At 41.7% G+C, this 21088-nt stretch overlaps 1 protein-coding gene across 1 annotated transcript in view; it reads right to left on the bottom strand.

The window, feature by feature from the left end:
* LOC136885673 (uncharacterized) overlaps nt 1-18660 on the bottom strand; it is a 56824-nt gene extending 38164 nt beyond the window's left edge. The window contains exons 1-2 of the mRNA XM_067158370.2: nt 18564-18660; nt 194-307 (exon numbers count right to left, since the gene is read on the bottom strand). The gene's annotated coding sequence lies outside the window, so the exon portion shown is untranslated. The remainder of the gene's footprint in view (nt 1-193; nt 308-18563) is intronic.
* Between the last annotated feature and the right edge of the window lie 2428 nt (nt 18661-21088).

Here is a 21088-nt window from a genome sequence, read left to right as displayed (position 1 = left end):
CTCAGATCATGCAGCAGGCTCAACAGCCCTATTGATTTCATTTTTCATGTATCCATTAACTTGTAAAGCTGAGACACAGATGTTCCACTTCACTCTGGTAGCCTCAAATGTAATAGTAATAATTCTCAAAGCACATAACTTACATGTTACAGAAACTCAATATTCTAGTAGTGAAACAGTAATTTCCACTCACCTCTATAATCTCCATCAGGCTGTAAAAAGGACAGTCCCAGTGCACTTGTTCTGGCATAACAGTTTACTTCTCCGGGTTGTTTGTAGTTGTATATTGTGGTGATGTCGGGGACATCTGAAAGATTAAATCCATTTCAAACCAATACAGTTTGTTCATTGATAAAACAATTGCTCATAGGAAAGTTAAAACAGAAAGAAAGACCAATGGGAAAGGAAAGAAGGAGCTTAAGAATTTTAGTGGTGATTACTATTTCAAAGTGCAAAAAAACAGGATTATAGGATTGTCTGGCACTTAGGTATGGATGTACACCTTCCACTACCTTAAATTGAATAAAATACTGCTGTACTTCAACAAAATTTTACATTCTTAACATACATTATGTGAAGTTTAAAAAAATTCTTTACTGGGTATCCGTATTGACGATATTCAATAAAAATTGAGAAAATTTCACCTTTCTATACATACATTATTTCGTCCTTCCAAGAAAACATTTATTTGGTCACAAGTACATGTTTTGTCCCTTATTTATGGAACATCTTCAGCTTGAGAAGATAAATTACATATAAAATTACATTAGACAATATTTAAAATAAAATTGATAGTGTTTTAAAAAGTTGTAAAAACATTGTGTGTCACTGTTATTGTCTTCTTTCTTCTTTGTTGTTTTGGTCAGCATATTGCAGTAAGAATATCAGTACTTCAGCCCTGGAGACAAGAATTTCACACGCACGGAACGACTGTCGTTTGTTTACACGCTCACGGCCCTCTCGGGAAGGATGTTGTCAAGCGGTGCTCAGTGCTCCCTACTTAGGAACTAATGAGTGAGTGGTGCTTCAGTAGGTGGTGGTGGTGGTGATTATTGTTGTCTGGACTGGATCTTGCCGTGCGGGCAGTTATGATAGGACCTGGACAAGACCATTGGTCTGGACTGGTTCTTGGACAAGACTTGTGATATAGGGACAAGCAAAGGGGTGCTTTTATTGTGCTGGGGTTGGTAACGGATTATGATTATCATAAATGACAGGAATGAGATCAAGTACCAATTTACGTTGGCCAATAGGAATGCAAGTAGCTACTTCAGCAATGAAAATGGTGTATAATACTCTTCATTAGGTTATAAAAATAAATGTAGTTTTTAGGGCGGGATGGTGGGTTCCTGGACATCACTATGAACACATAGTCTCTCCTCTGAGACGCATTCCAAGTAAGATTTCATTAATTTCCACTCACTTATAATGTTAGAAAAATCTTGTCTCTAGGGCTGGAGTTTTACCGTAAGAATTTACGGGTACCATTTGGCAGGCCCTTGGTTATCATTCAGGCCTGAAAGGGATAAGACCTATCCGGGGCGATGCAACGTAATATTCTTGCAGGTGGTGGTGATTATTGTTTTAAGAGGAAGTACAAATGGGCATCCATCCTCTATTAATATAAATTAGAGGGGAAAGGTGGAAAGGCTCCAATATTTTGAAAAATGAAGGCATAAGCCAAAGAAAGACAATGGCCACGAAGGGCATGAAAATGAAAGACTCCCTAAGACTCGAATGCTCTAACAACATTGGTGTTGGAAAAGAACACGAGTTGACCAAGGAAGGTCAGACAGGATAGGGGGAAGTGAGGAGCCTGGCACACGTAAGTAGAAGAAATGTCTTGACTCTGCTAAGAGACCCATGTACGCAACCCGGACTCCCAAGTTCAGAGATCCTGGGTCTTTTGGCATGGGCCAGAGCAAAATGCAGCTTCCACTGAAGTCCAAGTCTCATTTATGGCTGTGAAAGTATGGAAGATGCTGAGGTATGGGTAGTGCTGAGTTCAGACATTTGTAGTCTGACTGTAGTTGCATTCACATCTCAGCAGTTTATTGTGCAAAAATAGAAAGTGAGGTACAACTGACAACGCAGAAGTGTTGTTGCGCAAGCTAAGGGAGAAGTACCAGCTGTATCCATCGATATACAGTAATTTAAAACCCCATGGCACAACAGTCCTGAAGGGCCTTTGCCTACAAAGCGACTGCTTGATAGCTCGAAGGCCTGCAGACCACAAAGTGTCATGTGGTCAGCACAACGAATCCTCTCGGCTGTTTACCTTGTCTCTCTAGACCAGGGCTGCTATCTCACTGTCAGATAGCTCTTGAATTGTAATCACGTAGGCTGATTGGACCTTAAACCAGCCCTCAGATCCAGATAAAATTTCCTGTCCTGAACACGAATCAAACCTGGGGCCTCTGGGTATGAGGCAGGCAACATACGCCGCGGGGCCCGTGAATTGTTTCTCGAGAAATCCACACTCCTACCCCGCCAAGTTATCTGAAGAGTAGCACAGTGCATCTGGATTATGGAAGCTGCTACTCATAGAGCCGGCTGTGCTGCAATAGCACTTTCTGGTCCAGTAAGGAAAGCAATGGCATACCACACTCTACATCATGCCTTGTATGCCTCATTTTAGCACCACCACCAGTTTTTGCAGTTTCTCTATAACCACATAAACTTTGAATGTGCTTTCTGAGGATCCAACCAGCCTCCAGTCTGAAGACTTTACACCCAGACAGATCTTTCACATCAATTTCTTTTTATCATTCTTGCACTACCTTCAAGTAAAGCAAAGCAAAGCAAAGTCACCTCCTTACAGGCCATGAAGGCCCTTGAAGGTGTGGAAGGTAAAGGCTTCCACCATTGTTAACCTCGGCACGTGATGGGGTAGAGTGGTTAACTCTAAACCCGGCCGCCTTTGCTCCCAGGAATTAACCTGGTACTCATTTTTGGTGTAGGCTGAGTGAACCTCAGGGCCATATGCACCTCTGGAAGTGGAAATCTCGACTACCTTCAAATACCCTGCAATAATGGAAAAACTCGTACTATGAGACTAGACAGGACCTTCAATAACTGCATTAGATTTATTTTAAATTTCTGTTTTAATAGTGACATAACACCTTGTTATAGGAAACTGTTGTGGCTTTGAATGCAAGACCATTTTAAACTAGATGAACTGCTCGACTTGGCGGTATGTTCTGAGCTGTCAATGGAGAGATGGTGTGGGGTGACATTAGTAGACTAAATAAGCTTTAGCAGAGCTTTTAAAAGTAGGAAAGATCATAACATGAAGATGAAGTTGTAATTCAAGAGGATAAATTGGGGCAAATAATAATTTATAGTTGCAGTATCAGCAACACAACTATCCAATAACCTTGTCACTAACCAATACATCACAGGGAATACTATAAAATTGTGGGCTGCTTTGTGACGCTAACCTGCGGCTAATATCATCAGACCCACTTTGCTGGTTCCCAGTCCAATGGTCTTGTCACTAGCCGGATCTAACCAACTAGACCAATGATTTCATCACTGTCCAGATGTATCTCATTTTCTGTCATGTTCCTGTCACTTGCCTGACCTAACTAAGTAAGTTGGCAGCCTTGTGTATCGTGCTGTGATGTTCTATCAACCACCCATATGATGCCCATGGTCGTTAAGTCTATATGATATGGCACCATGTTTAGCTGGTTCACGTCCCGTTGGTCGTAAAAGTTTTCACCATCAGAATGTTGACCAGCAATATAGGAGAGGTGGTGGTATACAATTTCTTATCACTAGATTGTATGCTAAAAGCCTGGATTCAATTCCAAAACTCTCTGCAGTGTTCATAACTTATGGAGGGCATATGACATTGTTGATGGTGATTCGTCCATCAGACGGAGACATAAAGCTCTGAGGAGACCCCTTGGTGTAATTCAACAGGTGTAGGCTATAAAATATGTGCCGACACCGGGTTTCACCCTCATCCTACCTCATTATCATACCACATCCAGATGCGCAGGTCGCCCGTGGGAGTTAAACAGGAAAATGCCCCACTTAAGCCGAACATGTAGTCAGACACTCCCAGCACTGAAGTCCATACCGGTATGACAGACAGACAGATAGGTAAATGTCCAGTGAACCATGCTGTGTTGGATTCTTAACCTCTCTTTTGCAAACAAGCTAGTAAAGTTTTACCCCCTAATCAAAGCAGGTGCCTTTACCAATAATTCCCAACCTAATATTATCTACCTCATCACCGTTGCCTACGCTATATTACAAGGCCTTGAAATGCACTCGTGGAAACGGGTTGCTTCCTAGTTCACCATTCAGACGCTAGGATCGTGTTCTTGCCCCCCTGTATTCGCATGGCCGTATATGTCAATAAGTAAATTATATCCTAAATAAAAAGAACTGAATGTTTTTGCGAGTATTGACAGTACTTTATATATAGAGCGGTGCTGCATTGGCTTGGATATGTCATTGAAGTTTCAAAACTTTCCTTTTGAGGGGCTTCTTATCAAGTTTCAAAAATTTCTCTCTTCTACTTGAGTGGCTCAAAGCAATGTTGTCAAACAGAGGTCTCAGAAATTTTCATAGTGGAAAAAGAGGTGGTTTGTCGCCTTTACACTTTCCACACTTAATTTCACTGTTGAACATGTCTTTCGAAAAAATATACGTACACATTTAAGTAACTCTCTTCGGGGCAAGTACTGCGTAGCGGAGGTGACAAATTCCGTCGTTCAGTGCAGAAATGCCACAGACGATGATTTTCGGTATCTGAGGGTACCTCAATCTTGAAAACGAATAAGACGCAATGTTGGACTTTGAGTAGCTGGAGAAGAGATATGTTTTAAACAGCCTTTACAGTCTGTTTTTTCTTTTGCCACACGAATCATAATGTCGTTTTATTCCGCTTGGCGTCTTAGCTGAAGAAGAGCTCGATGTCATAGCTCGTTGGGTTTCTCGTCAACGCATAATGCAAATGTATACTTATGAGTTATTTTACGCAGGCAACAGTGGATTGGGTAATCAAGATCTAAGCCTGATACATTTCTCTCGTGAATCTTTTTTACATTCTTTGAATGCATTTGAAGTTTTTTAATATATGACAGGAAACCAACTGAGGTGTTCATCTTCAGTACTAAAAGATGCTTTTTTTTTTTTTTTTTCTGGTGGCTTTACGTCGCACCGACACAGAACTGGAAAAAACCCAAGAAAAGCAGCTCGATTTGTTCTGGGTGATTTCCGACAAAAGAGTAGCGTTACAAAAATGTTGCAATGTTTGGGTTGGGAAGAATTGAGAGAAAGAAGAAGAGCTGCTCGACTAAGTGGTATGTTCCGAGCTGTCAGTGGAGAGATGGCGTGGAATGACATTAGTAGACGAATAAGTTTGAATGGCGTTTATAAAAGTAGGAAAGATCACAATATGAAGATAAAGTTGGAATTCAAGAGGACAAACTGGGGCAAATATTCATTTATAGGAAGGGGAGTTAGGGATTGGAATAACTTACCAAGGGAGACGTTCAATAAATTTCCAATTTCTTTGAAATCGTTTAGGAAAAGGCTAGGAAAGCAACAGATAGGGAATCTGCCACCTAGGCGACTGCCCTAAATGCAGATCAGGATTGATTGATTGATTGATTGATTGATTGATTGATTGATTGATTGAGGTATTGTGGCGACGATGGGATAGGAAAGGCCTAGGAGTTGGAAGGAAGCGGCTGTGGCCTTAATTAAGGTACAGCCCCAGCATTTGCCTGGTGTCAAAATGGGAAACCACGGAAAACCATCTTCAGGGCTGCCGACAGTGGGATTCGAACCCACAATCTCCCGGATGCAAGCTCACAGCCGCGCGCCCCTAACCGTACGACCAACTCACCCGGTTAAAAGATGTTCATTTGTTCTCATTCCTGGAATATGTCCCATGTGAGGTGCTGCAGACGTCATGCGCATCGAACAATTTCATAAAGTGCTCCATAAAACAAATGGCTTATTTTAAACTGTATTTAATGCTCTCGGGACAAACCACCTCCATATTTTACAAACCAGAGATTGTTTCAGGGGAAAATACAATATTTTTAACTCTTGCTACATTCATTTTCGCCAAATTTGTTGGGCAAATTATTCTCCTCGTTGGTTTCCTAATTTAAGATTTCTGAGTTTGAAGATGCCTCTCAAATGATCGCCGGTCACGGTAGCATTGGTTACAAAAAGTCCAGTGACAAATTTTGGGATCGCCCGATTCTTATGACGTAACTCGCATCAAAACTTAGGAACAGAGGCCTACTTCGAACAGCTTGAATTCGCATCTCATGCGTACTTCCTCTGCATAATGATTCGAACATTGAACATTCACTGGAAACTTGTGAAACGAAATTCCACTACCTTTAATTTCTCGTGAATAAACCATGACTGGAACTGCGAATGCTTAACATCAGACGAATACATAATACATTCACAACCAACTCAGTTAATGAACACGTTTAAAGGCGCGAACCTGGTAGACAGGGAGCAAGAAAGCGATCCTAGCGGCCCAGCATTAAACTTCAGTGTAACCACTTCCATAGCGTTTTACGGGCTCTATTTCCAGGCCTTGTATTATAACGTAGGCAATGCTCATCACACATCCATTTCTTTCCTCCTCCACTCCCAGTTTTCCTCACTCTTTCATGTCATCACATTTCATTATTTTATTACCATTTCCAAGCTTCAATTTCATATTCATCGCAAGAAATTCCACCAAAATGCACATCGTTGTTCTCTCGAATCAAGTTTACTATCAGAATCTTAATAAAACATAATATTTTTAAAATTACTTGACGTTCTGCCAGAACGAATAATATTATGAACGGTAATATAGTGTGTTTTTCGTCTTGTCGGGGATTTCACGAGCACGCAGCACGAGGGAAGTTAACTGAACAAGTTGAAACCACGTGCTGTATTTGGTAAGACTATTTACCAAATGAAATAAATAATATCAATCAAATAAAAATAACATACTTATTATATACAATGTTATTTAATTGAATTTGTTGAATACCAAAGTGATAACGTCGCTTCCGCAAATATCTTTGTAATTACCGCCATACTTCATTTATTCACTGCCTTCTAAATACAGAAATACTACGCCGGTAACAAAACGGAAAGAATGGAAAGAATTGCTTATCACCTTCGATAATTTCAAAACAGTTGCCTATTAGCAAATACAGTAGAGCAAGACCAACAACAATTGCATATTGCTTGTATAAATAGTTGGTCTTGAGTAGAGACAATACGCGACACTCAGCGAGATATCGAGGGACAGCTATTAGAGCTCTCTCTAACGGGTAGACCTCAGAACTACTGATTCTGTCATAAGAGCACGTGTATTTGTGTGTGAAGTTTTTGGTGTTATTTATGCGTTTTCAGTGAGTTGACATAATTAAATAGTAGCGTATTTCATTCCTTATTATCTCCTCTCTACATTAGGGGAAAGGTATGTGCTGTGTTTGGCTGCAGTAACTATGAAGTAGAGAAGAATGCGCGGTCTTTCTTCCGTTTGCCGCGTGACAAGAAAATTTAAGTAATATTGTGTTTGCATATATATTCTCCCAGTGACAAAGAGATTTTTGTAGTACTTCATAATCTTCTGACCTGTTCGACCCATATTTTAACTGGCTTAAAATATAATACGCATATTTTATTGTATAGTACAGCAGTTAACCTTCAATACCGATGTGTTGTTGTAGGTGTGATCTGTGGGTTTTAAAATGTCACAGAAGTGATTTGGATAAGGTGTACAAGAAAGAAGGGACGTTACGTTTATATAAGAATTATAAGATCTGTTCAGATCATTTCCAGGCCAGCGACTTTAGAAATCCTCGACTATACAGCCAAGGGTACGTTATATTTTTACTCTAATTGTACGTAAATATTCCTCAAAGCATCACTATCGACAATATTTTCATACTTTTCTTTCTTTTATCCCTCTTTTCAGATTAAAGCCGGGATTTTATAGATTTTCTTTCTGTTAGTAGGCCTAGGCTTCACGTTAAGAGGAAAATTGTCCAGCTTTTAACTGTAAATTCATTGCATCATGTGTGTGAGGAATGTGCCGATATTTTTATTGAGAAGTGTCTTAATGTGATGATAAAGTGTTTTTTAAATGAGAAAAAAAGACAAATCTAACCGTAAAAGTTCAGGCAGGAATGTTAAAGCAAAAAAAGTAGTGCATAAATGAAAGATCAAGCCATTTCACAGCAGTCCGCATCTTGTTTATATGTCTAATGTCAGTCTTTAATAATAAACTTTTAAATAATTCTTGATTCATTTATCCAGAATTGCTTTAGCAACTTCAAAGTTAATATCTCAATAATTCTTTCTAGACGTAATTTATTTATCCATTTTCATAGGTACCGTACCGGTATATGCATTTCCATCGATATTTGAATTTAGCGTGACTTTTCAGGTCAAGTCACTAGGAACGCCACTGTCGAATTGTCTCCCATTGTAACAAGGCTAAATCCGTAAGTGTCGCGTATTGTATCCACTGTATTTGCTATTAGGTGCGATAAAATCATTCCGATATTATTTCAGTGAAAGCAAATACAGTAGAAAGAAAGTGTTACTAAGATATTAACTTTAAATTTGCTAAAGCAATTCTGGATAAATGAATGAAGAATTATTTAACAGGTTATTTATTTAAAGACTGAAATTAGACATACAATCAAGATGTGAAATGGACTGCTGTGTCAAGCCTTGATCTTTCATTTACGCATTACATTTTTAGCTTTAGAACTCCTGCCTGAACGTTCATGGCTAGATTTTTTCTTTTTTCTCATTTAAAAGCATTGTATCATCATATTAAAACACTTGTCAACAAAAATATCGGCACATTCCTTCCACACATGATTCAATGAATTTACATTTAAGAGCTGGACAATTTTCCTTTTAACTTGAAGCCTACTAACAGAAAGAAAATCTATAAATTTAGCCTCAAAAACATTCAAACTTTCCCTATAAGCAATACTTGCCATAATGCCATTACATTATGGTAAAGCAAATTAACATCACCATATTGTTTCAACAAAATATGTACATTTCTTAAATCACCCATATTTTCTTCAGTGCTTGACAACGCATTACGGCATTCCCAAATGGGGTAACTTGGAACACAACCAACCACACTCATATGCATATGTATTTTCCTGAATTAAATCAAACCCACAGATCACACCTACAACAACACATCGGTATTGAAGGTTAACTGCTGCACTATACAATAAAATATGCGTATTAAATTTGAAACCAGTTAAAATATGGGTCGAGCAGGTCAGAAGATTATGAAGTACTATAAAAATATCTTTGTCACTGGAAGAATATATATGCAAACACAATATTACTTACATTTTCTTGTCACGAGGGAAACGGTAGAAAGACCGCACATTCTTCTCTACTTCATAGTTACTGCAGCCGAACACAGCACATACCTTTCCCCTCATGTTGAGAGGAGATATCAAGGAATGACACACGCTACTATTCAATTACACTGACTGACAGTGACAATGCAACACCAAGGAGGAGTGGTTCGAAAGGGATGAAAGTTGGGGAAAAAACAGAGACGGCACGGACGAATAATTGATGTTTATTTCAAACCGATATGCAGGTTACACAATGCGCACGGCATCGACTCAGTAGGATGTAGGACCACCGCGAGCGGCGATGCACGCAGAAACACGTCGAGGTACAGAGTCAATAAGAGTGCGGATGGTGTCCTGAGGGATGGTTCTCCATTCTCTGTCAACCATTTGCCACAGTTGGTCGTCCGTACGAGGCTGGGGCAGAGTTTGCAAACGGCGTCCAATGAGATCCCACACGTGTTCGATTGGTGAGAGATCCGGAGAGTACGCTGGCCACGGAAGCATCTGTACACCTCGTAGAGCCTGTTGGGAGATGCGAGCAGTGTGTGGGCGGGCATTATCCTGCTGAAACAGAGCATTGGGCAGCCCCTGAAGGTACGGGAGTGCCACCGGCCGCAGCACATGCTGCACATAGCGGTGGGCATTTAACGTGCCTTGAATACGCACTAGAGGTGACGTGGAATCATACGCAATAGCGCCCCAAACCATGATGCCGTGTTGTCTAGCGGTAGGGTGCTCCACAGTTACTGCCGGATTTGACCTTTCTCCACGCCGACGCCACACTCGTCTGCGGTGACTATCACTGACAGAACAGAAGCGTGACTCATCGGAGAACACGACGTTCCGCCATTCCCTCATCCAAGTCGCTCTAGCCCGGCACCATGCCAGGCGTGCACGTCCATGCTGTGGAGTCAATGGTAGTCTTCTGAGCGGACGCCGGGAGTGCAGGCCTCCTTCAACCAATCGATGGGAAATTGTTCTGGTCGATATTGGAACAGCCAGGGTGTCTTGCACATGCTGAAGAATGGCGGTTGACGTGGCGTGCGGGGCTGCCACCGCTTGGCGGCGGATGCGCCGATCCTCGCGTGCTGACGTCACTCGGGCTGCGCCTGGACCCCTCGCACGTGCCACATGTCCCTGCGCCAACCATCTTCGCCACAGGCGCTGCACCGTGGACACATCCCTATGGGTATCGGCTGCGATTTGACGAAGCGACCAACCTGCCCTTCTCAGCCCGATCACCATACCCCTCGTAAAGTCGTCTGTCTGCTGGAAATGCCTCCGTTGACGGCGGCCTGGCATTCTTAGCTATACACGTGTCCTGTGGCACACGACAACACGTTCTACAATGACTGTCGGCTGAGAAATCACGGTACGAAGTGGGCCATTCGCCAACGCCGTGTCCCATTTATCGTTCGCTACGTGCGCAGCACAGCGGCGCATTTCACATCATGAGCATACCTCAGTGACGTCAGTCTACCCTGCAATTGGCATAAAGTTCTGACCACTCCTTCTTGGTGTTGCATTTGCTCTGTCAGTCAGGGTATGTCAACTCACTGAAAACGCATAAATAACACCAAAAACTTCACACACAAATACACGTGCTCTTATGACAGAATCAGTAGTTCTCAGGTCAGTCCGTTAGAGAAGTTTAATAGCTGTCCCTCGATATCCCGCTGAGTGTCGCGTATTGTCTCTACTGTATTTGGTGATAGTCGACCGTGATTGGTTGAAAATGACAACTTGAATTTGTCAATATTCGATGCGCGCCGAATGAGGTAGGTAAATGGTCTATGTTATGTCTTGATTTTTTTTCCGTAACGATCGTTCTTTGTCGCTCATTCAATGATCGATATCACAGTTTAGAGCCATCTATCTTGTAACACAGTAAATTTTAGCTGGGTCATAAAATTGTCGGGCTTATGAAACGCGTTTTTTTTTTATAAAGTTTGACAATTTACACTATTTTTATCTTTCCACATGGCGGAACTTGTAACATTCATGAAACAAAAAATGTTGACAAATTCGTCAGATGTTACATAATTGTGGAATCTATCACACCTACCGAGATTTATGAAATAGGGTCCACGTGTCAATGTCATTGGCTTTCAATATGTGACGCAACTCATTAAAACCGGCGTTTGTTAGGACCTAGTAAAATAGGCATCGGTTTAACAACGGCTAGTTTTACTAGCCTTGCAATTCGGGAGGCGGAGGGACTGGTCCCAAAAGTCGGCTGACCTGAGAATGTTTTTCCGTGGTTTTCCATTCTCCTGCACTAAGTTGAATGCCGAGACAGCTCCTATTTTAGGCCACGGGCACACCCATCTAATCACGTCACCGAAACAAATCCCTCTGGTCTGAGAGATGGCGTTAGCGTCTAGCGGGCCCAAGGTTAATAGAGAACAGTAAGGTTAGTCATTCCGCGTTACGGGCTGCCATTGGCTGTCGCTGTGACGTCACCATGGAACATCGCTGGTAGCCGCTGACGGCAGACTGTATTAGCGCGCGGGTAAAGTTTCACATTTTAATAATATACCGAAGTGATATTTTAGAATTTTTGAACGTCATACAATTTATTCTATAGAAACATACATTCTGTACAAGATAAAGTACGTATAACATCGTAGCGCTACAAAATAAGAGGTACTTAGAAGTGCGCGATATGTTAGGTTTAAATCAACAGATTCGGGACAAATAAGACTATTTTTATTTACTGTTATTCACTCTTGATGTTGACGAAATGCATGGAATCTGAACCTCACTCTGACTGACAGATGGGTTTTGTTTTATATCACAAACACTGTTAATTTGTTCAACACTTCGCGGTGAAAACTTACAGGATACATTGCGATATGTAATAACTTCAAGTCTTGGAACCCTAGCACCAAATAAACGGTTTGTCTTTCTTTCCGTTAACATAAGTCTAGAAGAGTATCACAGTCTAGTATATTCACTATCTATCCGATTTTCATCAAAAGGGCTACAGTTCGAATCGTAGTCAATGAAAGCGAGACAGGGTATGAAATAAGTTCTTTTCCGAGTTCTGCGCATAAGGCAAAGGTCCCGTGGCTTTGCACACGAAGTTTAAAACAACAAATACAACGGTAACGAACATTTCTTGAAATTTACTTTGTTGATAAATGCCACATTCTCGTTTTTCGCTTACGGACAGCCTCTTTGCCGGCTGAGTGGCTCAGACGGTTGAGGCGCTGGCCTTCTGACCCCAACTTGGCAGGTTCGATCCTGGCTCAGTTCGGTGGTATTTGAAGGTGTTCAAATACATCAGCCTCGTGTCGGCAGATTTACTGGCACGTAAAAGAACTCCTGCGGGACAAAATTGCGGCACATCGGCGTCTCCGAAAACCATAAAAGTAGTTAGTGGGACGTAAAGCAAATAACATTAATTAATTTAATTATTATAACGGGAAGCCTCTATGTTTTTATTTATGTTTTGCAGCCAACCAACGCAAACGAAGATGGACGTCAGAAAAACGGCTTTTCAACTTCACAAACATATTTTTCACAACTTCTGGTTCCCTGTTCAAATCTGTTCGTCCGTGAACGTCAGCAAATATCAGTTCGAATTTAGTGATAATTTCCATAACACTATCGGAAGGGACGAGCAAACCTCCCCGAAACAGCACGTGTACGCACCCCAGACTCGGGTCATCAGGTGGTATCAACAACTCTCCTGTAGGCGTGCCCAGGGAACTGTCAAATTTTCGGCTGCGATATGGGATGAACCCTGCAACGTATTTGAATCCCTCCACACTAGTCAGTATTTACCTGTACGGATAGATCATCACTATCAACAGCTGGCAATTCAATGTCATTAACATCCTTGTCACCCTCAGTCATCGCCAGAGCTTGTCATATCCGGGAGGATGTTGCCAAACATAGCCGATGTAACAAATTCTCCTCCTTCGGCAGGAGCTACAGGTGACTCATTGGAATGAGGAATATCGCTGGAATTGGCTCCTAACAACAACAGTCTGATGCTATTTTTCACATCAGGTGGAGATGGATGATCGTAAAAATGCCCAAGACCTCTTAGGCGCGAAAAGAAATTTTCCAGGCAACCTTGATTCAAACTTGCTGTGAGAATGGATTTAATAATAATTAATGTTATTTGTTTTACGTCCCACTAACTAGGCCTACTCTTTTACGGTTTTCGGAGACGTCGAGGTGTCGGAATTTAGTCCCGCAGGAGTTCTTTTACGTGCCAGTAAATCTACCGACACGAGGCTGACGTATTTGAGCACCTTCAAATACTACTGGACTGAGCCAGGATCGAACCTGCCAAGTTGGGGGAGAATGTATTTAACGCCGAAGGATTCCATGTATTTGAACAGCACAAACGAAAAAAGAAACTAGGTCCTCTGACACTCTTTTAAACACCCACGCACTTTAAAGGTAAACAAATACATCCGATACATGTGATAACTGAAGAATTTGCCTCGATCTACTCTGGTCCCGCGTGTCTAGCTGTTCCACAGTGACGTCATGCGCTAAGCGAGGAAAATGCAACACTTTCTGCGCACGGCTGAGTGCACCCCCCTGTAGCGGGCCCACCATGCCTTGTCCTCCTCCTTGTGGGTGGGGGCGGTAGAATAACACCCACGGTATCTCCTGCCTGTCCTAAAAGGGGCCCCAGGGGCTCCAAACTTGGGAGAGTGGGTTGGCGACTATGGGGCTCATAGCTGAGTCCTGGCATTACTTCCACTTACTTGTGTAAGGCTCCTCGCTTTCATCTGTCCTATCTGACCTCTCTTGGTCAACTCTAGTTATTTTCTGATCCCAACGGTATTAGAGCACTCGAGGCCTAGGGAGTCTCATTTTCACGCCCTTCGTGCTCGTCTTCCTTTGGGCGACATATTAATTTTTCGAAGTGTCGGATCCCTTCCATTTTTTCTCTCTGATTAGTGTTATATAGAGGATGGTTGCCCAGTTGTACTTCCTCTTAAAACAATAATCATCACCACCATGCCCTGTCCACGTATGGAATTAAAATGTTACCCCCACCCCCTCTGTTTGTTAGAACCATTGGAGTATTACATTGGAGCCAATGGTCGTGTACGTTGGATGTATTTTAAATAATAATTTGTGTTTAGTGTTCCTTAACTGAGATAAATAATAAGCAGACATTATTATTATTATTATTATTATTATTATTATTATTATTATTATTATTATTATTATTATTATTATTATTATTATTATTATTATTATTATTATTATGGGTAGGCCTATCTGCGAATTATTTTTTAAATTATTAATTACAAACATTTTTACCCCTAGGAGGTCGTTTCCCTTCAAGACATCCAACAGTACCAACAGAGACGCCGACTGTGGGGGAGGGGCCTCAAGACGTTTTCTGCCCCCCACCCACCCACCAAAAAAATTATGTTAGAGGGACAGAGTTCCATTTTCACCCCACAAAAAAATTCTCCTCCTAGACGTTAAGTCCCCTTAACGTGGAGTTTGGTAGTCTTCGGAGGTTGCTAAAACGTTAAATCTGGAGAAGGTGGTAGATGGTTTTATATCAAGAAATTGTCTTCAAACACTCCCGGCACTAAAAGCCATGCGCCATTACATTTCATCAAGAAATGAGATTAGAAAGCGGCATTCCTTCAGAGAAGTACATTTCCCAATGCAGACTGTTCAGGCGGTACAGCTGGTGTTAGAGCTTTTCACATTTCGTATCATGAAATACAATATATAGAGTAATAGGGCATTTATAAAGAAAATTTATAAAGAAAAAAGAAAAATGTATAAAGAAAATGTATTCATGTAGCAAGTTCTAATCGTTTTACTTGTGATTATTTTTAATAGCTTCGTACATAAAACTTTCCTTCAAAATATTTATTTATGAGTCAAGTTCTATTTTTCTGTTTACTAATAATAATGTTATTTGCTTTACGTCCCACTAACTACTTTTACGGTTTTCGGAGTTTCTGTTTGCTTGTGAATATTGTTATTATATAGGAATATTTGCATTAATAGTTGTTCTACATTTCAAATGTCCGTGTTCATGTTAATCATGCCCCCCCCCCCCCTCTCCCAATATTCACCCAAATTCGGCGCGCCTGACTGCCACAACAATTATAACATTCTTCTTCTTCTTCTTCTTCTTCTTCTTCTTCTTCTTCTTCTTCCGCTTTTCTCACAGATGTGGAGTCACGGGTGCAAACTGTGTCGCACATGTGAATTTGGCCCTGTTCGCCAACCTTATATGGAAGGATGTGATCGCTATATTGCATGTTTCTGTGGTGGTTGGTAGTATAGTGTGTTGTCTGAATAGGAAGAGTAAAGTGTTGGAACAAACACAAACACCCAGTCCCCGAGCCAATGAGTCGGACACCATCAAAACATTCTCTATTCCGCACACATTCTCATCAATAGTCGATTTTGCACTGTTATTTAGGTTCTAATGGCGTGTGTGCAAATATGTTTGGTACCCTATTTTATGTTTTTGAATTTATCTTGTGCTTTCATGATTGATGTAAACACTCACTTAGGGCATTTGGACATCACAATTAATATACTGGCCTCCTGAAAAGCACAATCATTGAGAGCGATGAGACAAGAATGCGTAATAATAATAATAATAATAATAATAATAATAATAATAATAATAACGTCACGTCTTTGTAGTTACTATTTCCGTGGTTAATGGTTGTAAAATTTAATGTCACGTTAAAGCAGAAAGCTTTATCTCTTTCAAATATGGAATATAAGGCGAGGATTCAGACCTACATCTAAAACTAACACTGAATACGCTACGGTATAGTAAAATCACTGTAATAGTGGACGTGAAAGTATCCTTTCTTAGAATAAATAAGTCATTCTTTATAGGTACTCGAATAGTGTATGACGCAGAATTGTTCTTACTTCAGAGTCCACAAATGTGAAAAAGCTTAGTCATGTATACGAGTACCCTACTTGACTCATTGCGTTTCCATGTATAGAGGGATGACTCACAACATTCTTAGCGAATACCCAGAATTCTCAGGTAATGTAACCCACATGGAACAAACAATACTCAAGATAACATTCTTTAAATATCGCGTATAGTGGAAGTTCCATGCACGGTACCAGCAACTATAGCTGCAAAGCTATTGCTACGGTGATTATTGACTATTTCTTTAAGAAAACTCTTATATTTCAGGTGTCAGCGATAGAAACATTGCTTTATTCATTTTTCATTCTGAGATGTTTTCACAGTGTTCTTATTGGGATCCTGGAAGAATCTTCTTGGGGTTATCTTTTATTTTAACCACGTTCGAAATCATAGAAATCCTGACATTTAAATCTGCTTCTAAAATTTGTAAATGTCTTCATTATTTAACTCTCCGAAATGCCTCTTTTTTATCTTCCTTTTAGCCATTATGCCTACATATTGTATGAACAATAACATTTCATACTTAGGGGCCGATGATCTAGACGTTAGGCCCCTCCAAACAACAAGCATCATCATCATCATCATCATCATCAAAATTTCATACCACACAAATTTCCTTGTCACAGAGAGTAGATGAATAAACTTCAGCAGAGCTTTTAAAAGCAGGAAAGATCATAATATGAATTTAAAGTTGAAATTCAAGAGGACAGACTGGGGTAAATATTAATTTATAGGGCGAGGATAAGGGATTAGAATACCGTAATTTATCAAGGGAAATGTTCGAGAATTCTCCGAGTTCTTTGAAAACATTTTAAGAATAAGTTAGGTAAACAATTGTTAGGGAATCTGCCACCTGGGCTACAGCCCTAAATGTATATCATTGATTGATTGATTGATTGATTGATTGATTGATTGATTGACTGATTGATTGATTGACTTGAAAAATGAAAATCCACAGCCATTTTCCAGTCATACGACCGGGCAAGAATGGAATAGTGAAGCCCCCATCTAGCGGCAAGGATAGGAACTCTGCCGGCTTCTGAAGCCTGTCGCACTCCTCTGGCGCAATGGTTAATGACTGACAGATGAAATGAAATGATATTGGAGAGTGTTGCTGGAAAGAGAGATGACAGGGGAAAATGGATTACCCGGAGAAAAACCTATACCGCCTCCGCTTTGTCCAGCACAAATATCACTCCGAGTGACCGGGATTTGAACTACGGAACCCAGCGATGAAAGGACGACGCACTGCCATCTGACTCACGGTTACATCTCAAAACTCACGAGTTTCAAAACTCACAGGCTAAAATTAGTGACAAACAGTATCAAAACTCACGACTACAAACTGGTAGCTAAAGTAAACATGCTAATGAGTCTCAAAATTCACGACTCCGGACAGCAGAGGGATCACAGAGGGAGGAGGTGCGCGGTGACTCACGCTTCCCTTACGACAGGCAGGGGATACTGTGAATGTTATTCTGCCACCCCAACCTACAGGGGGAAAGTAATGGCTGGTGAATGAAAGAGATCGAGGTGTATTATTATTATTATTAATATTATTATTGTTTAAATATTTTGCTCTTGTCTTAAGGCTAATATAATGCATGTTTTACCTTTCACATAAATTTATAATAATGACATGTGGCCCTAGCATTTGCCTGGTGTGAAAATGGGAAACCACGGAAAACCATCTTCAGAGCTGCCTACAGTGGGATTCGAGCCCACTATCTCCCGGATGCAAGCTCACAGCCGCGCGTCCCTAACTGCACGGCCAACTCGCCCGGCGAATTTTATTTAGAGATATTATAGATCAAGTCAGTTAATTCACTCATTTCGTTTCAACACTTGGGGATTCATTTGAAAAGAAGGCGTATTTCTATTTTTCGTAAGAGTTCATCTATTCGCTTATTTGAATAGATTGTCTACCCGACACACTTAAACCGAAAAGATTTTCCTGACGCATCCGATTATTCTATGCGATATAACTGAACGATATAGAAACTCATTCGATTATTTAAATCGATTATTCATTCTATTATTAAAATAATCGGATCGAAGTTATTCGTTTATTAAAAGTATTCCATTATCCCATTACTAAAAGGGTGGACATTTATCCATTCAAAGAAGAACTGGCGCTAGTCCTGAGTTTTGAGACTGGCCCAGGTGGAGAAACCTGTTCTTCCTAATCCTCTTCCTGGAATTCGTGAGTTTTGGAACTCGTGAGTTTTGAGACGACACGTGACTCACGAAGGCCCATTTGTTACTAGACTTACCTATTCTAAAATGCCTCTTCGGAGCACGGTGAACACTTATCAGCCTATCCGGATTTCAAGGAGGCCTATTCCTTCATCTTGATGCCTTCGCTGTTCCGACCACTTTGCACCAGGTCTTCTTTTCACTTTTGACATAAATATGTCTTAGGCTGATGGCACACGGAGCGGTTTTTGCCAACTGCGGCCAAACACACGAGCGAGCGCGACGTTGGATGAGTCAAGACAACCTGCAATTTTCAGACCTCAATACATAAAAAAACATGGCTGCCATACCGCGCCAAAGCTGACATAGCGAGGAGTTATCTAATAATGTATGAATTGATATTTACCAATGATGCCGCGTAAATTCAGCTGAATGTATGTATTCAATCCATGGCACTAGAGCGCGTGCGAAGTCTTCAAAACGCTGGCTGCACCGCCAGCAAACGACAGGCCGAGTCGGCGGACACCGCTGTGTCTGTTTCATCCCATCTGATACAATAGAAACATGCGCCAACTCGGCGGCAGACTCAGCAAAAACCGCTCCGTGTGTCGTCAGCCTTATGGTTGGAAGTCGTCCGTGACGCAACAAAATATAAGGTATAGGGTAGATGGATGGTCAGACAATGTTACCCAACAACCGTGCAGGCTGTGATGTGAAGTACGGATGGATGGTCAGACGATGTTACCTAGCAACCGTGTAGGCTGTGATGTAAGGTATGGATGGATGGATGGTCAAACAATGTTACCTAGCAACCGTGCAGGCTGTGATGTAAGGTATGGATGGATGGTCAAACAATGTTACCTAGCAATCGCGCAGGCTGTGATGTAAGGTATGGATGGATGGTCAGACAATGTTACCTAGCAACCGTGCAGGCTGTGATGTGAAGTATGGATGGATGGTCAAACGATGTTACCTAGCAACTGTGCAGGCTGTGATGTAAGGTATGGATGGATGGTCAAACAATGTTACCTAGCAACCGTGCAGGCTGTGATGTGAAGTATGGATGGAGGGTCAGACAATGCTATCTAGCAACAGTGCAGGCTGTGATGTAAGGTATGAATGGATGGTCAAACAATGTTACCTAGCAACCGTGCAGGCTGTGACGTAAGGTATGGATGGATGGTCAGACAAAGTTACCTAGCAACAGTGCAGGCTGTGATGAAAGGATGGTCAGACAATGTTATCTAGCAACAGTGCAGGCTGTGATGTAAGGTATGGATGGATAGCAAGACAGTGTTACCTAGCAACCGTGCAGGCTGTGATGTGAAGTATGGATGGATGGTCAGACAATGTTACCTAGCAACAGTGCAGGCTGTGATGTAAGGTACGGATGGATGGTCAGACAATGTTACCTAGCAACCGTGCAGGCTGTGATGTGAAGTATGGATGGATGGTCAGACAATGTTACCTAGCAATCGCGCAGGCTGTGATGTAAGGTATGGATGGATGGTCAGACAATGTTACCTAGCAACCGTGCAGGCTGTGATGTGAAGTATGGATGGATGGTCAGACAATGTTACCTAGCAACCGTGCAGGCTGTGATGTGAAGTATGGATGGATGGTCAGACGATGTTACCTAGCAACCGTGCAGGCTGTGATGTAAGGTATGGATGGATGGATGGTCAAACAATGTTACCTAGCAACCGCGCAGGCTGTGATGTAAGGTATGGATGGACGGCCAGACAATGTTACCTAGCAACCGTGCAGGCTGTGATGTAAAGTATGGATGGACGGCCAGACAATGTTACCTAGCAACCGTGCAGGCTGTGATGTGAAGTATGGATGGATGGTCAGACGATGTTACCTAGCAACCGCGCAGGCTGTGATGTAAGGTATGGATGGATGGTCAGACAATGTTACCTAGCAACCGTGCAGGCTGTGATGTGAAGTATGGATGGATGGTCAGACGATGTTACCTAGCAACCGCGCAGGCTGTGATGTAAGGTATGGATGGATGGTCAGACAATGTTACCTAGCAACCGTGCAGGCTGTGATGTGAAGTATGGATGGATGGTCAGACGATGTTACCTAGCAACCGTGCAGGCTGTGATGTAAGGTATGGATGGATGGTCAAACGATGTTACCTAGCAACCGCGCAGGCTGTGATGTAAGGTATGGATGGACGGCCAGACGATGTTACCTAGCAACCGCGCAGGCTGTGATGTAAGGTATGGATGGACGGCCAGACGATGTTACCTAGCAACCGCGCAGGCTGTGATGTAAGGTATGGATGGATGGTCAGACAATGTTATCTAGCAACCGTGCAGGCTGTGATGTAAGGTATGGATGGATGGTCAGACAATGTTACCTAGCAACCGTGCAGGCTGTGATGTAAGGTATCGATGAATGGTCAGATAATGTCATCTAGCAGCAGTGCAGGCTATGTCTTATGGCTGATTGTCATATGAAATTTGTTGGATGGCCATGACCGGGAGACATAATTATGACCATTTGATTTCCGCAAAGGGAAAATTGGTTTCTCTTTTCCGGAAGATCATTTATCCCGTGTACCGGGTCGTAAACTTACGGTACTTTTTTCTTG

Source organism: Anabrus simplex, chromosome 14 (assembly GCF_040414725.1).
Source record: "Anabrus simplex isolate iqAnaSimp1 chromosome 14, ASM4041472v1, whole genome shotgun sequence".
Classification (NCBI taxonomy): Eukaryota; Metazoa; Arthropoda; class Insecta; order Orthoptera; family Tettigoniidae; genus Anabrus; species Anabrus simplex.
Note: the sequence above shows the minus strand (reverse complement) of the source record. Positions and strands in the feature narration are given on the sequence as shown.